At 41.4% G+C, this 22,129-nt stretch overlaps 1 long non-coding RNA gene across 4 annotated transcripts in view; it reads right to left on the reverse strand.

Moving 5' to 3' along the window:
- Nucleotides 1-14,754: 14,754 nt before the first annotated feature.
- The window catches only part of LOC115608156, a 39,714-nt gene continuing 32,339 nt past the window's right edge, over nt 14,755-22,129 (reverse strand). For all 4 annotated transcript variants that reach the window (XR_003991449.1, XR_003991450.1, XR_003991455.1 and 1 more), the window contains one exon: nt 14,755-18,583. This is a non-coding gene — a long non-coding RNA (uncharacterized LOC115608156). The remainder of the gene's footprint in view (nt 18,584-22,129) is intronic.

Genomic DNA, 22,129 nt, shown 5'->3' on the forward strand with positions numbered 1-22,129 from the left:
CAATAGTTGTATATGCACCAATAAAGTATTACAATGGTCCAGAGAGACTTATTTGCCAAGCCACAAGCACATCATGCTCCAGAAATAAACAAGGGCCAAGAGAAGAAAAGTCAGTCCTGTTGGAACTATGTTAAAAAAGCCTCCTTAGTTTGGTTTGAAACCAATTACGCTATTGCCAATCTTGCCATACCATAAAGCACTAGTCTTCCACCTCAAAACCATGAAATTAAATATATATGCACTAGGTATTTTTATTTGCCTTCTACAAGTCCCAAAGGCTCAAATGTGCAATCTTCCCTCTGCCATCAGGAGGGCCTAGCACATTTCTTTTTAAACAAAAGCTGAGATTAGCATGTAATTAAGCGGCTCTAGGCACTGAGCCTTAAAAAAATACCCTTTAGAGGATCCTTTTCAAATGATGAAAGCTGGTAATGCTATAGTGAGAGAACCAACAGAGAAAAGTGGGGCGAGAAGATCACTTCAAAGGCTAAGGTGAGAGTGGCTGAGCAGGGCTGGTGACACAAGTCCCACAGCAAGAGGGGTCTGACCCAGGAGCCCAGGGAAGAGAGTGGCAAATACACAAACCTCCAGCCTTGGTGTTTGGCTGCAGCTCTGCCGCGCTCGATCTGCAATTCCTCCGGGAAATCCCACTGAGATTTTTGGCCGGGGCTTTGGAACAACTGGAGAGGAAACTTCATCGAGCCCTCCGCCTGTTTGGAGAGCACTTTATAAGTTTATGCTATGCTGACTGAACACTTCTGCAGTGCAAACACCAGCCAGTAGACTTCTAGCTCATGTGCTGTACAGCAGTCAAGGTTTGCTGCCTATAAAAGACTCCAGGTGAGCTGGTGTGCACAGTGGCTCTTCTGGGCACGAGCTTTTGCAGATCGTATTCTCTCGCTCTGCAGCTGTGAGTTGTGGTAGTTCCCCGACGGGTAGATGGAATCTGTTGTTTTCTCTCAAGAGAGTTACTAATCTTTTCAGCTACATAAATACGCTTCTATTATTGTCTGAGTAAATTGCCTTAGAAAACTGTTTCTTCAGGAAAAAAAAAAAAAAGCTGAAATTTCTTAAAAGGAAAATGTCAGTATATTTTTCATAATTATTCCAGTACTTTTTTCTATCATCGTTTATGGTAAAATCTCAATAGTTAGAAACTAGCATATAAACTGACATTACCACCCCTGCTTAAGAATCTGAGTTTACCCAATCCCAAATGAAAAGTGAGATTTGTGCAACTCAATCTCCCTTACTCCTCTGCAAATATCACCTAGATTTCTTCCCAAATTATCACCTATCTACATTTGTTTGTTATTGCAACATTTCTCTTGGATGGGGAAGAGCCTTGAAAAGAAAAAGATTATACAAGCCCACCGTGAGCTTGGCACTTCAGTGCTCACATCCAGCCCTTCCCAGAAAGATTTCAGTTCAGCAAGATGTTTAATCAAATGCTTAATTCTGCACCCAGCAGTCTGCACTCACTCTGTCCCCTTCAGCATCAAAGTGAAGGGTTTGCTCTGGGAGCTGGAGAAGTGAGCCAGTGTTTAACAGATCCAGAAACCAAGTGGTCTGAATACTCAAAAGTAAGGGCAGAAGCCAGAAGAGGGATCTGCTCTATTTTATACACAGCATTAGGTGTTTGTAATGGTATTACTGGAATTCATAACTCTTTCAATACTTGAAACTAGATAGCCTTTTGAATCATTTCTTTTGTAAAAAGAAAAGAAACTATGCAATAGGCACTATATAGATGTAATTTCCAAACAAATCTGCACTGTGATTTCAGCAGGACGTCTGTGAATGGAACGCACGCAAGTCTGGAGAAGATTTGTTGAGATGCCTGTGGATGTCTGTTGAATCTGCCTTTATATTATAATAAAAGATTCGATCAGAAAGGAACCAATGCCTAAGTGGAGTGTGCTGGAGAAACTGTAGGCTAATCTATATCTTATTCATATTATTAATTTCAGTATCTGGACTTACATCTTAGAGGCATTGAATGAATACAGTGAACAGATGCAGTTTGGCTCTATTCTCAACAGGTACGTTTATTTTTTATCGGAAGGCTAATAACAGCCCAACAGCAATTCACGTGGAAATTTCCTACCTCTAGCTGCAGTTATTAAAAGCATAATACTGGAAGAGACTGTAACAATTTTTGAGTCTGGTCCTGAAATTACCTGCCCAAACACCAATTTTACATACCAGATCCCACTTACATCTGCAAGGCCAGGAATTTGCTCACAATTCTTAAGAAGCTCATTTATTTCCCAAATTGCAGCTGAATGTGAATATTTTGACGAGTTTGTGGGCCTATTGATGCTGTGGCCCTGAGGATCTTGTCACAAGTCTTGGGAGAGTTTGCCCCATTGAAATCCCATCTCCTGGCAGAGTATCAGTTTTCCTTTGTTTATTTTTTGAAGCCTCACATCTTCTCGGTTATAGAGCAAAGCTGAGCCATATAATCTTCTAGAGGCTTAAAAAACAGAAATCAGATAAAATAAAATCTCTGTTTCCTAGATCTAAAAATCTTCCGATTTTTAAGCCAAGCTCATTATTCCCGGGATCTCAGCACTGGTTTTTACATAACTGGGATTGTGTGATACCGATTGAGGGGTTCCCGGCACCATCAGGGCACATCTCCCCTGGCTTCCAGTGAGAGCAGGTCTGGCCTGATGTCAGTGATTTATTCATCATGTTTCAGCTGCCAGCATTAGCAAGAGGCAAGGGGACGAGAAGCAGGTGTCAAGTTTTAACAGGGAGGACTGTGCCTACTTACTTTATAATCTGATGCTTTTACTTTCTAGTTTTAAATTTCACCTAAAGCTGCCGCGAAGCCATTTAGTAAATAACAGAGGGGGCAGCGGCGCTTGGGCAGGCGACAGCTGCTATCGCAATGGCAGTTTCTGGCTAGAGGCTACTGTGCAGAGCCCTGCTTTGCTGCAGCTACAGGAACCTGCCAACTTCTGATCTGCAGTATAAGGAAACCACTATTGCCTTGCTGAACTAATAGAAGGAAAATGTCAAAAATTAAAGTCCATGTTCACATTCCACAGTCAGTGTTTTGTTGTGGTAAAAGGTGTCTGGGAGGGCTGCGCGTGCCTGAGCCTTGGCAGTCCTGTGCATGCTTGCATGGGCACCCCCAGCTTTCTCCCCAGGCTTTGCTGGGTACCCCCAGTGCGGCTGGAGGAGCCTGACATCTTTTCATTGGAAACACTGCACCTCAGTGCTCCATCATGCCTGAGATGAGGCCGCTGACCCACCATGCCTGAGGGAGCTTTCACCCCTTCAGAAACGTGGGGTTTGCAGGGGGTCATCCAAAATAGACATCAGCACAGAGGTGTTGCAGTGGGATCGTGATCCTCTCATGCTCCTTCAGTACAGTCTCAGCACTTTCTGAGTGTTCCCTCCCACTCCCAAAAGGAAAACTTCTGCATGATCACAAGGATTCTTCTTCCCGGGCCAATTATTGCACCTTTTCAGTCAGGGTTTAAGACAGCGAAGTGACTCCAAGGTGCACAGTGCCTGCAAGAGGAGGAGGCCCTGCTCCCCTCCATGGGAAGGGCACAGGGGGCAGGACCAGCAAAAGCATCACAAGATTGAGTCCTCCTGACTTTCTTCCAACAAAAATACTTGCAGAGAAACCTGGAATTATATATAAGTAAGGTTGTCGTTTGATATTACCACGTAATTTCCACTTCTGGCAAAGAGATTTTTGCCCAGGCTAATTTGGAGATGTTTCCCTTCACCACATTGGCACTGCTGTGTCACTTCTGATAGAAGTCTCATTCATGGGGAGAGTCGGGGCAACCCGTTCGTCTCTCGCTCCTGCAAACAGGGCTGTTTGTTGAGTCCCTTTGAAAGACTGCACAAACAGATAAACATGCTACACATGAAGTACATTAGGTGGAGGTGAAATACAGATGATTATATTTAAGGGCTTACAATAGTTGTTAAGAGCTTCTAACCACAGGCCCTGGCAGGGCTGGTCCTCAGCTTGCAGTGCATGTCTTGGCTACATCCTCAACCGACTTTCTGTTTCTCCCCCTTGAAATAGGGCCAGTCTTGTCAGTCTGGTGGCAATGAAAAAAAAAAAAAAAAGAAAAGGAAAAAGAAAAAAAATCAACTCTGTTAATAGGATTATAAGATTTGGGGAATATAATGTTGTTGCAGATCATTTATTTTGAAAGCTGATTTCATTTTAGTGAAAACAAGCTCAGCCCTGCACACTGGGGGTTTGCAGCCATTATGCCAAACACAATCATTGCTGGTTTGAAAGATGTGATTGCTTTTTAATGTGGAAATTTCACAAGGTTACAAAAGAGGAAAAAATTAAACTCCTTTCTTATAACAAAGTCACTCTGGGATATGTGCTACAATGCCCTGACAATGTCCAGATACTCTGACCGCATTACACATCAGAAAGGTGGATGAGTGTGATTTACACCATTTCGCAATTGGGGTTTTTTTTCACGCAGCTGAAAAAGCCGAAGAGTTTTGAGCAAAACTGAAAACAGTGCTTTGTAAAACGCATTTGGAATTGCACAAACACAGCCCAGGGGTCAAGGAAGTAGAGAGTGGATGAAGAAAGAGTCCAGAGGCATAAATGAGGGGATAACGTGATCTCCCCCTCCGTGCCCGATAGCTCTGGACCCACCGTGGCAGCCCACTCGGTGTATTGAAAACTTAATTCCTCCTCAGTGCTGCAATCTTTGTATTTGTTAGACATCAGAATAAAAAACGATAATCAGCATCTCCTGACTTTTCAATAGCAACCTCCCAGAGGGCTTGAATATATTCTAGAAATAATGGCTACGCCCCATTTTCCTGGGTGTTAGAAGATGTTCTGTCACCATCTCAGAAGAACCACTGTTGTGACAAAAGCCTCATGGCACAGCCTGGACGGGGATGAGCAGGGAAACAGGCACCAGCAGGAAGGTCCCAGTCAGAGGAATTCATCGGGAGGGACCAAAAGGAATGAATTTTTCCAATGTGCTCTTAAAAGGGCGATGAAGGGGGGAACAAGGCTGCCCCTTTCTGAGGTGGGGGGGCAGTATGGATTAGCAGCTCTCTTCTCCTTTGTAGTGAAGACACTGCTTTTGATCTACAGCACGGGGAGAGCTCTCCCCAAAGGCAGGGGTGAGGGAGGGAGTAGATCTGGAGGGAGACACAAAGGATGGAGCTGAAGCACTGCCTCATAGCCAGGGATCGAAATGACATGTGTGCCGTGGAACCTCTTTCTTTTCAAAGCAATTTGCTATCATTATATTGCCCGTGCATTTCCAATACATGTCAGCCTGTTCTCTTTTAACTTGGCGGGAGGGGAAGGTGCTTTTATTGCAGAGCTCTTTGCAGAAGCTCGCCAGACATTGCTATTATTACATCTGCCGGGCACAGCACAGAATGATGCATGTTCATTAAAGGGTTAGAGTAAAGCAAATTTGTTCAGTCCCTGCTAAAGAATACTTGAGCGGGCTTAGAGGTTTTCATATACAGAAATATTCCAAATTTTAAAAGTAGGATGGTTTCTAACCCTGTAACTTCAGCTCAGCTTCTGGCTGGCATTACCAAAATCATTTAGCTTTGTTTGCCTGGATCCTGTCAGTGATGAAAATCAGGAAACTGCTAGAACAGCATTTATTAAGGATTTCATGAAGTTGTAAATTACAAGGTTCCCACTAACGATTTCTGTTAGTATTCCTCTTCCACTTTAACTCACATGCTTCTCTAACTGTTGGGGGACAGTGTGTGGTTATATATCTGCATGTATATAGGAGGAGAGGTAGGGCAAGGTTTGAAACAAAAGCTCAGATTCACTTCTTCAGACAGCTGCTCTCTCATTCATGTGCCAAGGGATGGAGCTGATGTTTGCTCCATGTGGCACCGTGCCTGGGTTTATACACTAGGAGGCTTAACACTGATAGGCAGCACACAGACGTTAATTTAGTCTCTGTTTCTGCCTTTCCAGCTATTAGTATAAGGAAAACTACGCAGAGCAGAACAATATAATTTTGGTTCCCTCATCTATTTTACCCTGGTGTTGGTTCAACCCCAAACTGCCTGAGAATGACCGAGCCCTTCCTCCAAACTTCTTTCCTTTCTGTTCTTGCCTGGAAGGCTGGTAGCTGGAAAGGCCTTTTTGGTGGGAGAACAGCCAAAACCAGCCACCTCTGGCTGCTTAGCTTTGGAGTCAGGATTCCTAATGGTACAGAGAGTCCCTGCAAATTCTTTGGTTTCTTCTGCAGAACTGTGAAGATGACATCAGTCGCCTTCTCCAAAGATGGCAAAGACTACAGAAGAATAGAGTAGAAGCCCCATCCACTCAGACCCATGGCCAGTAAGCACCAGAAAAGTGGGACTTCGAAGTGCAAATACTTGAAATAATCCAGTGACACAGAGTGAAGGAGCCTCAGAAAGAAGCACCAGTAATAATGTTCCGCCAGTTTGCATCTGCCCTTTCCTCCCTCAGAGCCACTGACAGGGTGCTTGAACAGAAGGTGATGCTGCTGGGTGGTGGTGATGCCTGCAGTAACTCTCTGTAATGACAGCCTCATAAAGTGCTTTAGAAGGACTTGTGCAGCTGGGCCAAGAGGTGGGCTTGGGAGACGAGAGGACCAGAATTCACCCTGTGGTTCATTGTGGTCTCCTGAATGAGTGTTGAACTGTGAGGAGTCTCTCTGTTGCTTGCTCCCCTCTCTTTTTTTTCACAGAAGCCCAACTAACTGAATCAAAAGTGCAGCTTGAAACGAGCCCACTGCACACAGGTTTTCTCATGGCATGACAGGCTATCGCAGCCTTAATGGTAGGCTGCTAGACTAGAAGCAGTCTTTCACTGAGTTTGTCTTACTGAGAGGAAAAACTGCTTTGTGTAATAACTTTATGGTAAATGTTGGCAGAAGATTTGCACTGCATACTGAAAGAGAGACATTTCTGACCACAGCTCATGAACCGCATTTATTTACTCTGGCATTTGTCCATTATTTGTTCATAGGCTTTCTGTCTCTGCTAAATGTGTTCCAATTTTGGGAGCTAAATCATTGCCAGTAGTTTCCAGGACATTCCGCTAGGCTAAGCAAAATTGCCCTAAGCAGTTGTCAGAAACCACTGGAGTAGTATTTTAAATACAGAGTATTTGAAGAAAATAAAAGATACCAAGCATCCTATCTGTCTGGATCCTGTATCGAGTGTGTTGTAAAAAGTTAGGGAACAGAAGCAGAGGGCTTAAAGCAGTGCCTGTCTTTCCTGAGCCATTTTTCATCATTTATTGAACCAATCTGATTTTAAAATGTGGATAGTAATTAAAAAATATATGCATTTGTCATGAGATCTCCGCATAGAAATCATGCTCAAACTTCAGTCTGGAAAGTGCTGGTTATTTACTTCTTAATAAAAATGAATTACAAAATAGAGGAGGAAGGCCATGGCTGTTAAAGCTGACACTCAATTGCTATCAGATGGCCTTACAAAAATGTGTATTTTTTTATAGCTTAGACAGGATAATAATATGGGAATTGCTTTTCTGGACCAGCCCCCTGATCCATCTGCTCACTGTCCTGTATCTGATAGAGCTCAAAATAACCTGATGTATTACCTGCCCTGACTATGGTCTGATGAAGATTGCAGAATAATATCTAAGACAGTGAGTGGCTTGAAATACCAGTTCCTATAATTTTCTCTGATGTTCTTTTTCTTGGCATTAATTATTGAAATTGCAGATAGTCTTATTGTGCAAAAGAAAGCTCGGCGCTTCTTCAGACTTTGTTGAATTCCTGGCCTGCATGGTAACCTCTGGCAAAGCAGTCCAGAGTCAGCATGAGCCCTCAGGGAGCAGGAAACTTGCCTGCTAGCACTGTGGAATTAGCTGCCTTTCATTGTCCTCAAGTGTCCACTTTTTGCTATGTATGAGAGGGTACGCTGATTATTCTCTCTACTTTTATCATGTTCCTTACTTTTTCTCTCCGTTTCGGAGAAGCAAATCTCAGCTTTCGAATTTCTCCATCAATGAGTCAGAGTAATTTCTGAGATCATTTCCAAATACGTTGTCTTTCTGCAGACAGAACAACCAGTCCTACCTATGCAGTGCCAGCAGAAGTGGTGGTAGAGATTTATGTAACAGCGTTCTGTCTTCTGCTGTCTTGTTCCTTATCCTTCCCATTAAATTTCATCCAGGGTTTTAATCCACAGCTTCACATTAATAGAGCATCCTCAATGAACTGCCAGTGAGGATTCCCCTCAAAATCAGTGCTTAAATTTCGGGAGCTTTGAAAAAAAAGGGGGGGGGGGGGTCCTTTCAATATGTATGTATAAATATTTCATCAACACTGAATTTCAGCCATCATTTTATTACTCTTTAGTCTATTTGTAATTACATGAATCTCCTCAAAATGCCTTTTTCACGCAATGAAAAGAATTAATGCTGTGTCCTCTGTTTATTTTTCATCACACTGCCCACTTGTATAGTAAGCAGATTAGTAATAGTAATATAGTAATAACAATATAGTAAGTGATAACACTGCTCCTAATAAGTGGAGCATCTCAATGGTAAACCTTTTACTTTGACAAAAGCTAGCCATTTAATCCCTATGTGAGTAATTGTTTATTCTCTAGGTATAAAGAGTACTTTGCTTCCTATGTTCTAGCCAGTTTTGATTGATGTGAATATTCAGCATAACTTGCATGATGCTTTGTTTTTTTTCCTCAGCTTTGTGTGTGTATTTTGTTAGAGGCTTACTGGAAGTCTAGAAGGTTGGTTGTCTAGTTTGCTTCTGTCCACCCTCCTGTGGGCATGGGCAAAGATTCAGAGAGATTAGAGAGGTACGATCTGGTAAAATCTGTGCCAAACCTTATCTGTTTACATATTCCTGTTACTATTTTATTTTTACTGCACCCATTAATTTAATGGGTGCTGAGAAGATTCCCACTGGTCCATGATCCTCAAATTGTCCCTGTATTTTTAAATATTGGTAGCCTAAGTGCTATCCAAACGCTTTAAATATTATCTGCTGTCTCCTAGAATTTTTCCTATGTGTCCTAGAATTTTTCCTAGAAATCTCCTAGAATTTTTCCTTTTCCCATCATTAACAAGGAAATGCAAATGTTACCCTATTACTCAGCAGTGGTAGATTTATGCCGTATGGTAATTCATTTGCTTTTAACTTACCAGTTTACTTCAGCGACACCTTTGTTTCACATGTTTACCATTACTACTACTAGAAAATAGGAGGCTGAAACTAGATAACTTTCCAAAACCTTTTGTAATAAAAACCTTCCTCAGCTCTCCCTTTAACTCCTGTGAGCCCAAGCAATGCTGCGATTCCCTTGAAGCCTTCAAGCTTGTGATATATTCAAATAAAGCATTCTTGTTCTGTTTGAGATATTCAGCTACTTGGGCCTGTAAACAGCTATCTTGACTTCCTAATCTTCCTCTCACTTGTTCTCTGCTAAAAGGCAGCACCGTTATCATTCATTTGTGCATTAGAGCATATTTTCTAACAGAAAAAGAAAGAAGCAGGAATACAGTGGGAAAGCAGCACCATCTGGAAAAATCAAACAATGTGAATTAACACATTCTTTGTGGGCTAGAGGAAGCAATGGAGTCAAGGAAGGCCTTTGGATGTTATGTTTTACAATATCTCTGGAGGCCCAAGCACCACTGTAGGCTGTTTTCTTCCTGCCTTTGGACAAGCTGAAATTAACTGGTAATAACACACAATTAAAAGCGCATGTGTGTGTCTGTGAGGGGGTATGCGTCTTTGCTCTAATTCCACACCTTCTGTGCATTTTAACTTTCAAACTCCGACAGCAGTGAAGAGGAGACAGACAGGTATACATAGCAGCCACATCAAAATCTTGGTGGGGCAGGGGGAACATTTGACACCTCCTTGTTTCAATGCCCCCTGTCTGTTTTTAATTTCACTAAATCGCTCCCGTCTGGGGATTGTATATTTTCAGTGGCCTCTCCCAGCAATGCAGAGGTAGAGCATTAGTGTGCCAAACCCCAGCTATGCTCAAGCATGGGGCTGCAGCTTTACAGGAGGCAAGAGACGAGTCAGCCCTCAGGACCAGTCATTTGCCAAACTTAACACAGATCTAAAAGTGATGCTGAGAAATCTCACTTGCCCTTTTCCTACGAGGGAAGAGACAGACAACATGAGCAAGAAACTGGCTAGTAGGCTTCTTACATCACTGCTTTGAAAGTATCATCAAGGTCTGTGTGTCTGAAAGGTCCCTCATTAGCAAGGGGGTATTGTACTGCTGCTCAGAACAAGGACTTTGTTGGCTTAAGAAGGAGGTTTGCTTGGTTTTAAGAGGCAAGCAGGATCTAGTCCTGAGTAACTCCAGGCAAAGGGATGGCTTTGAAGGGCAATTCAAGGAGGATTTCACTGGACAGCTGTAGGCACAGCGGAGCCTGAGCTCCTGTCCCTTGCCGCTGAGGCCATTGGAGGTTTTGCTCTTGGTTTTGTTGCGAATAGCTCAAGCCCAACACAGAAAGCTTGCATAATCTTGGAAGGAGCCACCTCATAGCAAGGAAAGTGAGCGACAAGACAACATCAAATAGGGAAAAAAAAGAAGAGCTCCTCAGTCAGCTGCTCTGAGGCTGAACGTCACTGTCACAGGGCATAACCCTGCATCCCCCCTCCTGTGAGCATCTCACCGTGCAATTCCCTCGCGAGCGTGGAATAATGAATAGCAATTTCAAACACTTATGCCTGAACAGAAACCCTTCTTCACATGTGAAGATGTGTCAGGACGTAAAGCAAAGTCATTCCCCCCAGTACGAATTTGCACAACTCCAGGACACTCATCTGCTTGTGCTGGACAGGGGCATGGGACAAGGTCAGTGTGAAGCTCTGGGCAGACTCCAGGCATGTGTGGTTGCTGGGGGGTTGCAGAGCTCTGTCTCTAGGAGCCAGGGGGCTAAAATAACCCTCAGGATAAAGCCAGCCAAGACACACCATGAATTACTTCGGCCCACTGGAGCTCCTTTTGTGAGGAGTGGGATTTGGCCTCAACACAGCAAGGAAACCGAGGTGGTAATAGGGTGCTTTGAGAAATCCCGCTGTGCCATTGCGTGGCCCTGAGGATGCAATGAATGACTTTTACACAATAGGCTAGTGAGAGCACGAAAAGATACCTGAGCCTATTCCACCAGAGCTTCATTACAAGAAAACACACTTTTCTGAGATCTGAAGGATTTTTTTTTCCTCCTCTGCCCTCACTGAGTTCTCTGTGAATTGAGCATTACAGTGGCTTTGACTGTAACCATTATAATCATTTTCCAGTGCTAATGTTGTGGTTTTAATGAAAGGAAACAGCAAATGGTGTATCGACTCATATACACAAATCTGCACTTCATTTGCACAAAATAGCTTCTGGATGGCTTTCCTCCATGGTTTTGGTCAACACCACTCTCTTTGAGAAATGATCAATGTCTACAACTGTTTGCTCTTCCACAGATAAAGCAGATGCTATTCATTACTGCCTTTGCCATGCATATATTGCTACTTTCCCCAAAGCAGCCGCAGTGGGTCATGTGTTTATTTTTCTTTAAATCCTTTTGTTCTTAAATCACTCCACTTTTGCTTTCAGGATATGATGAATGATTAATGCTGTAGTAGCAGCATTATTGAATTAGGAAAGTCACTGGCAGCTTCCAAAATCATTGAGACAACCAACAAATAAATACAAACCACTTCTTCAGAGTTAGATATAGTGGAGCAGTGTGATGGTGTCAAGATAAGGAGAGGTGATGCTGATGTGAGCACTTTTAAAGCTGTAGGACAGACTTGCAGTTACTGACATATAAATCATAGCATCTCCAGTAACAATGCAGACGTTTTGAACAATCTTGCACTGAAGTAATATAACTGCAATAAAAACAATGTTAAGGCAAACTCAGAACTGGTGTGGGCATTTGGAGGGAATTCTTTCCTCTAAGAAGTTACATGATCATAAAGACAAGAATTATTTGTGGTTTTAAGGTTTGGGTTTATTTAAAAAATAGAGATTTGGAGTCATATGCTGAAAGGTAGGTGTTCGGCACCTCCCAGGGATTACAGCCAACAGCATGAGCAACAACTCACCAGGAAAGGAGAGAGATTATAGATTTCTGGAGTAACCCTTTGCAGTCACCACTGCAGTATCCATCTGGTTTGCAAGCAGAGTTAGCCTACTGCTTGTGCTGTACTAGAGAATGTAATATGGTAAAATTCCAGTTAAATGGGAGTTTGCCCGAAACAGGAAAGCAGGATTAAGTTCATTTTCCTACATTCATGCACAGCAGGTTCTCTACTGGCTGCCTAACGAAGTCCATCAGGTTTCTATGTGACTCTGCCCCTTGTGTGTTTCGTCACAGCACCTTGGTGGCGAGCAGAGCGAGGGGGGTCAGACAACTGCTTGCACCACTGAGCTTTTAAAACTCCTTTATGCACAAGTGAAGTGCTGAAAAGGCTATGGGTTGGTGAGGAATAAGCCCTAGCATCTCCAGCTCTCTGGGTTTGCAACTTGAAGGCAGGAACCTCTGTGGATATGGCACTGCATGTTGTTTGATAGCAGTAATAATCATGGCTTTCCTCACCTGGGGCTGCCTCCAAGCACACTGCAGAACTAATTCAGTTGGCCCTGTGGCTCTGTTTGGGATTTCTATAGATATCAAGAGACTCATATTAGTTGTTTCAGCGTACTCCTGAAAATAAAAGGCCCCTTTATGGAGTGCTATAGTGCTACACATTTTCCTGGCCTTAAAATCTTTTTTTATTTTTCAATTACATGTTCCTTATTAGAGCTAGGTAGGAAAAATGATTTCCCTGCAGAGCGAAAGATCTCACAGTTTCAAGAAGGTCCCTGCTGCTGTTCTACTTCAGGATGCTACCAAAGCCTTTCACATAGGGCCTGCTCAGAGCAGTCAACCGTGAGGGATTAAGACCCTCACTGGAGTTGCTGAAGAACTGGGTAGAAACCATTCCTATACAGAAATAAGCTCTGTAGTTCAGGATCAGGTCAATATGCTGGAGTGGGGTGGGGTGGTTTTGCTCCTTTCCCTGGCTGAAACTGTTTCACTTTGTACAAGCAATGACACATCAATCTGGGAAGAGACCTGGCCTTCCCTCTGCTCCTCCCAGCATGGTGATGTAATTCCTGGACTACCAGCTCAGGCTCTTTCACCCTCTTGCCTAATGATTGTCTCGGCATCTATTTAAACTGGAGCATCTCTGACAGTAGAAGTTCTCATTTTGAAGCAGCCAGCAGCCCGGAACCCACCCAGGCTGTGTGGTGCTGACTTTCATGTCCCTGGGTCAACCTAAAGAGATTATAGCCCTACATGTTGTCAGCTATTTTAGATCATTGAAAGTTCTGGGTTTGACGAATCAGTGTTTTCTGATTTGAGGACATTCCTTCTGAAAGCTCCAAGCCATCTGTATTCTTTGTCACATTTACCTATAGATCTTCAGTAGGTTCCTCCACCTGTGAGTCTCCATTTTTCTAAGAAGTTTTTGTTGATTCAAGGGAAAATATTGGAAACTACTTCATCAGCCTTTCCACAGATAGGCTCTGCCTTTATTTTTGCCATGCTTTCAGTCTACTTGTGGCTATGCTCACCTGCATGCAATCCTAGAGAGAAGTTCTCTCTCTTTAACCCCCACCACCAGCAGGAAACAAACTGCTGAAAGCCTCGACAGATGTTATGCATATATTACATTTCACCAGCTGAGCAGGGGTACCTGAGGTATTATGGAGAGAAACTGGAAGTCCCTTCCACCTGATGAAGTGAATCCTAGATGTGGGCAGAGGGTGGCACTGTCATGGATGGAGGTGAAGAATGGCTCTGCCCCCTTGAAAACCACAATCTTGCCCCATGGCAGACCTATCCACTTTTCCTTTATTTCCTCCTCTCACATGGTCCTGCCCCTCTATTCTGCTCTCATGAGAGCCCACTTGGAGCACTGTGTGCAGTTCTGGTGTCCCCAGCATAAGAAGGACATGGAACTGTCGGAGCAAGTCCAGAGGAGGGCCACGAGGATGATAAGGGGGCTGGAGCACCTCCCATATGAAGACAGGCTGAGAAAGTTGGGACTGTTCAGTCTGGAGAAGAGAAGGCTGCATGGAGATCTCATAGCAGCCTTCCAGTATCTGGAGACCTCATAGAAGCCTCCCAGTATCTGAAGAGGGCCTACAAGAATGCTGGGGAGGGACTCTTCATTAGGGACTGTAGTGACAGGACAGGGTGTAATGGGTTCAAACTTAAACACGGGAGATCTAAGTTCTTTACTGTGAGGGTGGTGAGGCACTGGCACAGGTTGCCCAGAGAAGTGGTAAATGCTCCATCCTTGGCAGTGTTCAAGGCCAGGTTGGACAGAGCCTTGGGCGACATGGTCTAGAGTGAGCTATCCCTGCCCGTGGCAGGGGGGTTGGAACTAGATGATCTTTAAAGTCCTTCTCAGCCCAAACCATTCTATGTGACAAAGCTGGTACTTGGAAATCTCCGGTCTTCTTGTGTTTGCATCAGAAGAAGGAGGCAGGGGCTGCTAGAGCCAGCAGAGTTCAACCACATTTTTCCCCTCTCTGTTCAGGCTCACTGCTGTTCTGATGCTCCAGCTAAAGAAAATCTCCTTTTTTTTTTTTTTGTCCTGGGAATGAAGCTTCCCACCACTAGCTTTGGGAGACACAGAACATCCCGGCTGAGCAAGAGCTCTTTATGGGTATTTCTAGTGCTCAGAGGGAGAAGAGGGGAAAAAAGCAGCGAACTACAGCAAGTTTATAGCAATTGCTTTAATGAGGCAAAGCCTTTTAGAATGCAAACATGCTCAACAATACACAAAGAAACAATCAAAAAAGAAGTGTTTTATACAGGCTGTTTTATAAGAAGGTAATAAAAACAATTGTATGGCACACTCAGTTGCACAAACAGGCTCACCATGGAAGGTGTTTGTATGAGAGCCCAACTATGAATACTTAATTGCTTCCATTATTCTTATTTTCAGTACAAAATACTGCAATCAAAACTTAATCTGTGGCTTGATTTTTAAATAAAAAGGTTATATTCCAGTTCCATTGTTGTAAATATAATAAAACAGAGTCTTTCTGTTAAACAGTATTTCATTTCTTACTGCTTGTAAGGAGGTATAACAGTGATTAATAGCTACATCCCTGGCAATTTCAAAACCTTTTTCAAAAGTAGGATCATTATTTCTCTTCAGAAAGGCAGAAGACCAAAATGTTCTAAAGGTCTTCATTAATGATTTGACTAGAAGTCATGGAAGTCTCTGGTGAGATCTTTCTTTAGCTGCCAACCCTCTTTGAACCAACCCCCAAAAGCAATGCAGAATTCAGATCTATTTTCATTCACACAACTCTTCTGACAAATACAGTGAGTACAAAGGAAGAATGTAAGGAAATATTAATTTGGGGACCTCACTAAGTTGCAAAGTACAAAACTGAAAAAATGCCACCCATTTTCCCATACCTCTCAGGAGGGTAAATTAGTCAGATAAAAGGCTCGTATGAACTTGAATACAATCTGGCACGTCTGGAATGTTGTCTTCTGCATAGAGTGATTTGTTTATTATTTTTTAATATGCACTGTTATATTTGTGCTTTAGTGGCATCTAGATCAGAGCCATTTTCACTTAGACATAAGAATACCTTTTTTTATCCTCTGACTTTTTGCTTTAGGAAGAGATATAGAACTGTCAAAGACGTGTTATGCACATAAACTGAGTAATAGGTCTGAAAAGATTGAGGAAACAAGACTGTCTTATACAAAAAAATGAATATCAGGATGAAAAAAATGTATATTCATTAATAGTTTGTACTTTACAGGCTGAGCACATTGCTGTAAAATAACATAAAAGAGACATGCCGGAGAGACCAGAGTCACTTTCACTGAAAATGAATGTCTCTGGGAAAGCAGTGATGATTTCTGGTTTCAAATTAATGGCAAAGCGTGACTTTAAATTAATATTTGTTGCTCATGCACATCTTAATTTACATATTAAATTAAAAGACTCTTCTGCTATAATAGACAGTAAGAAGTAGCACTTTTTCAGTTCACTAGGCTTGCAATAATTTCTAGCCTTGAAATCATCTGACTATTGGACTTTCTGTTAGTTCTACACAGCATCTGTCACATAGGAAACGCAATTTTTATTTTCACCTTTCTCGTCATTACAGATAGCATCATGCTGTCAGGAATCAAGCAGTTATCACTACATGTTTCCTGCTCACAATTTCATGATCACATTTTAATACATTACATCAGTTATGCCCAAAAACAGTTCACATGAAGCAAAAAAACACCTGGTAAGGCAGCAGCTCTCATTCCCCCTATCCCAGGGAAAATAGTTAATTTTAACATCTTCCATCTCACTATAGTAGAACTACTGCCCAAGAGAACAAAGGACGTGTAACTAAGGCGATGAGTATTTTAAACTGCCTATGACTTGCACAGAGCATAAACCTTCCTGTAGCCAAACTCCGATCAGCTCACAAGCCTTATGGCAAGATCAGCCTTTCCAGGCACTTATTTGCAGGGTGTCCAAGGGGCCAAGAATTCTCAAACTGCAACTGCTGACCTTTCGGCAATGTATCTTACCCTTTTACTAGACATCAAACCCAGATTGTTTGCTGGCATCTATCAGTCTTCAACAATTAAAGGCAAGAGGACATATTGAGGAGGAACATGTATATATGTATGTATATGTATATGTAAGAAGGAATTTTACATATTTATTAGGAGGAATTAACGTACAAATTATATCCAAGTAATATATATAAGGAACACACACACATATATATATATGTTAGGCTGAATGCCTACACATATTTTAAGAATATATATATGTTTGTATGGATGCACATCTGCTGGCCAAAACAGCTTTGATGATTTAAAGCAAACACCTTGATATATTGAACAGCTGCTTTTAAGCCTGGCAAAGATTGTATGTATACCATGGTCCTGTTGATCCTATTTCTCCTACCAAACAACTTAACTATAACATTGAAGGCCAAAATTTTGCTTGGGAGGTAAATGGATATCTAGGTTTGGATTACACATTATGAAGAAAGATCTAACACATTAATCTGAAATTTTCAGAAGGAATCCAGACCGTGCTTTCCGCTTAGTGTTAAATTCTTCAAGGATCAGAAAGCAAGCCTGCAATCAGAAATCCAAACACGTCAAGACGATCTATAATATGCTACAGAAGTGGAACTGAAAAGACAAGTCATTCAGTCTGATGAGGTAGATGGGTGTCTGGAAGCATGCTGAATGTCACCTGCTAACAACAGCCATCAAGATCAAGGAGTCTAGCAGGGCAGATTGAATTGATTCCAAAGTTACTCATGAGCTAACTTCTGCTTACAAGGATGTGTGAGGAACAGCCAGGAACTAGTAGTAAGCAACTTTCAATAAAGAGGTGTGTTATCAACCAACACCTGAAACTATCAGAGAGGTTTTGTGAGATGCCACCATATGATTGTCTGACCGATCCTAAATGCATTGGCTCTAAGATCCTAAAGTAGAGCTTTACTGATGTATGTTTGTTGTCACAGATGAGTTGTCAACTTCTCCTTCCCCATCTCTCACCAGAGGTCACTCATTACAGAAATCAGGCTGCAGTGAAGGTAGTCCTAGATAAAATATACACTGATCCTTTGACCCTCTCCTCTTTTGGTTTCCCCTTCTCTAAGAAGCAGCTCTCTGTTGCTCAGTTGAGTTCATCCACTGGCCTGTCACATCTGCAGGATATCCACCTAAGTCACCTAACAACGGTCCATTACTACCTTGGAGAGGCCTCCATCTCTCCAGGCCAGCCAACATCTTAACAGTGACGCTCACCAGCGGCAGCTCCCTCTGCCACTGCAGCATGTCCACATGTTGTGGAGACATACCACTGAAAAAAATGAAAGTGGTTGCCACATGCAAGCATACTGATCAGGGCACTGACTGCAGGCAGCAACCTACAATGATGCTGCATTTTTATTATGGGCCTCAAAATAGCAAGAATCAAAAACAGAGATGCTAATGCACTGAGTTTGGGCTTGTTCTACATTGCTGGCTGTGTATGTTAGACAGTTGGTGAAATATCACTTTCCAGATGTGAACCTCCAGCCAAACAGGATGCCTGATTTGGCCCTGTGTGATGTGACATGTCAGTGATGACATATCAATCACGTGTAATATCTCTCATCCCTACTGAAAGAGTCTGCACGCTGATCAAACCTGTAACAAGGGCTTTACAACGCATTGTGACCCAGCTCTTTGGAAGGTGTAAATGGCCACAGCAGCAACAGTCAATCCCAATTTTCAACAGCTCTTCTTCTTTACCTCTGTTTTTATCACACTTGCATTGGTGAAGTTGCTTACTGAAGAAAAAAAAAGGGCTGCTTCCTTAGAAGAAATGTTGCCCAAGAGCAGTTTACATCATATGCTATCTGGAAGCTATTCTGTGAAACATCATAATAATTGCTTTTCCTGGACTGAGACACTTATTAGTAGCAGCTAAAGTTAACAGATTGGAAGACTGCCTGAAGATGATGGATGGGTTTTCTCAGATTGTAGATTTCTGGTCATTTTCCATGGCAGCTGCAAATTTAAAAATAATATAAAGTTAAGCAGTGGTAGAATAGAATTCACAAATATTACACACCTACTGACTTGATCATTAATCATCCTAAATTAATGTTAAAGTGTTACATATGATGAGCCAGATTTTGCCCTGGGGTGTATACAGAAGCTTCTCATTGATTACGAACACGAAATGGCACATGTATGTGAACACTGCTTGTTTGCATTGCTGGATTTTTTTAGTACTGTTTGAGGGAGGTGAAGTGTTTCTGTTTTGGGAATCCCCTTTCATATTAATGATCTGGAAGAAAATTATCAAGAGCCATCATGCGATTCATAGTCAATATCCCAAGTTATTGCAACAATACGTCTACTTATTTTCACACCTGAAGAGCATCAATGCCCTCCAAAGTTCAGGAGTCATTTGATGTGCCTGATGTCCACTTCTGAGGTTGCTGCAGTCAAAAAGAATTTCTTATTGGGCAGAATGAAGATGTTTGTCCACAACTGAAATTCCTTCTAGACTAAAACACCACTTTTCCTAGACTTTGTCCTAATTTACTTTGTTATTTTTGATGAAATCATGTATTTCAGTGTCTCCTTCAGATGAGTAACTACGGAGGAGCTGCCAGAGATATGCATGTTAAAAAATAAATTAAAAAATCCTCCTCCCTTTGCCCAGCAAATCAAATCTGATGCAAATAAAAAGTCTTGCACTTGGAGATACCATAAGGATTCCTCACCTACTATATAGAATGTGGAGGCCAGAAAACCTGCAATAGCTTCAGGAAGTTCATGGAGATACACAGACCTTTACCTTGTCTACATCTAACTCTTCTTAGCTCCTTTTGCACTTACCTAATACTGTTATACTAATTACATATTAGTTTCGCTGCATTTAGGCATATTTATGTTATACATGCTGTTAGTATTCATATATATTAGCTACAGGACTGAGTTTTTTGCATTACTTAGTCTTGTATTTAATGTCTTTCAGACTGTAGGTACAAATACTCTACAGTAGTTGCACTGAAAACAACTTCTTTGAATGCCAACTACAAAATGCTGTTATCAGCAGGTTTTCTCAGGGCCGATTTACTTCTGTTTATCCACAGGGTTTGGTAATAAATACATGTATTTGGGGGCTCTAGGTACATTAAACATACTGAATAGTCAAAGCTTGTAGAAGCTAATTTCCTTGTCATTGCATTATAGATAAATTGGTTACACACGTCTCATTCAATTATGTAACTTGAAGCATACCAACAACATAGGTTCCTGATTTCAATAGTACATATGCTGGTTTTAGCACTTACAATGGATCGGCTTTTAGCATGAGAAACTAAACTTGTAGTGCTTTGAAATTTGGAGCCACAAAATCAAATGTAATGTTGTCTTTGTTTGTGTGTGTCATTAATGGCTTTTCATTTTATACTTTATAGTAAGTATATATATTTTATATATATACTATAATATTTTGTTCAAATCAAAGTGAAGACTGGAAGGTAACTTGCAATTAATATATGCAGTTAAGCTTTCACACCGTCAGATCCTCTATTGATATCAGCTTAGTCAAGTAAGTAGGTATTCAACCAGTTACAAAATGTGCACAACAGTCAAATAAACTATTTGCTGTTAAATCCTGATGTAGGGGAAGTGCCAGGTATACTATGAAGTCTCTTCAGTGGGACTTCTTCAACTGCATTTATTCTGTGTAGAAAGTACTCAGCTACTGCAATAGTACAGAAGAGAAGGAACAAGGAGAAAGGAAAGGTTAAATTAATATCCACAGAAATTGACATACTATTATGATTTTAGCATTGTGTAATAGCAGTAAAACATGTATCAAACAGATCAAAAACTGGCTGACAGATCTCAAAAAACTAGGCATCGGCAGGGATTTGCAATTGAATGAATGATCCCAATGTTCCCTTGAGTTCTGTGTAAGGCTCAATATTCTTTAGCAACTTTGCCAGTGGTCATTTAAATATATCCCTAAGTACAATCCGTGAATTACATGAGTTTGGCAGGGTGGTATACAATGCCAAAGGCTAGGCAGTCAAAAAGAAATTGGGAATGGTACAGGAAAGAATCACAAAGTTGTTTAACGGAGAATTCCTTTCAGTAAGCAAACAAACAAACAAACCAAAACCTAAAAAATAAACAGTTCCATCTGCTTAGTTAATCTGAAGGCAGATGAGAAGAGGTGAACTGTACACATAACTAATTCACAGGACAGAAATTCCAAGTAAGAAAGGACTCTTCCTTCTATCAGGAGAACCATGGGCTGGAAACTTAAGCCAGAGATTGAAAGTAAGGTGTCTTTTTAACAATAATGATGCTTATCTGTTGGAAAAAACTTTCCAGGGATATACCAGATACACGTTATGATCTCTTAAGGCCAAGAGGAAGACATGCTTTAGCTAAAACTAGAGGTTTTTGTTTAACATAAGAATGACTGGAGATAGTGTGAAAACATATAAGCAGACAAATTGATCATATTCGGAGTATAAATGTATGCAAATTTACCAAAGCCAACATTTCCTCATCTGCCTGTGGTATGCCTCATTAGGAAAATTGCTTACTAAGAACCATCTTCTAAGGAGGTGGATTATCATTGTTTAATCTTACCTTAAGGGATATTATGAAAGAAAAATTTTATCAAACATTTAGAAAGTAAATTCTACAGTACAACTTGTCTTGCAGCACTACAAGTTGCTGGAGAAAACAGCCCTTATTTGTAAGATGCAAATCTGAAGTAAAATAGAGTGAAGAAATAGAACTCATTTTAGTAAGCATTAACAGACTGATCATGAAAATACTGTCACTGCATATGCTTTGGAACACATGTGTGCCTTAGTGTTATTTTTGAAATAATTAGAACCACAGTATACCTTCTGATACTTTCAGCTTCTATCAAATAATAATAATCAATAACTTCAGCATCCTCCCCCTGCTTCTTCCGTTTTGCAGCATATTATATCTTCCGGAAACTTGCTGAGCCAGATACATTATCAAAAACAGAAAGTAAATCCATTCAAAACAATGTGACTAAAAGCAGAATCTGTCTGTTTGCTTTTGCATGTTTTGAACAAAAGGTTCCATTTCTGCTTTTACAGCATTTTGTAATGAGCTCTGAAATTTTTGGGGAAGTCAGATTACAATGTTGGTTTAACATCAGACACTCTATTGTTCAGATGTAGGATCACTGTGATGTCCGGTCTCTGAAAACTCTTTCTTTTGATATTAAAAAGACCACTGAAGTAATCTACAAAGAGCTCAGGCCTCAGGAAAGAAGTCTGAAAAACAAACACTGTTAAAGATCGGTCAGACACGATTATGTGGCTGACAATTACATATGATAACAATTAAAATTATCTGATTCCAACCACATGGCATCTTAATACAGCAGATCTCCAAGCAAATAATGTGTCACATAATAGGTTTTGATTGATCTTGTCAGCAGCCTTTTGAATGTTACCGATACCTTCCCATCAATGCCTCAGAAATCAGTGGAGAGTAGTGACCTCATCCTAAACTGAAACTATTTGCATGTACCTAAAT

This window comes from Strigops habroptila, chromosome 1, assembly GCF_004027225.2.
Source record: "Strigops habroptila isolate Jane chromosome 1, bStrHab1.2.pri, whole genome shotgun sequence".
NCBI lineage: Eukaryota > Metazoa > Chordata > Aves > Psittaciformes > Psittacidae > Strigops > Strigops habroptila.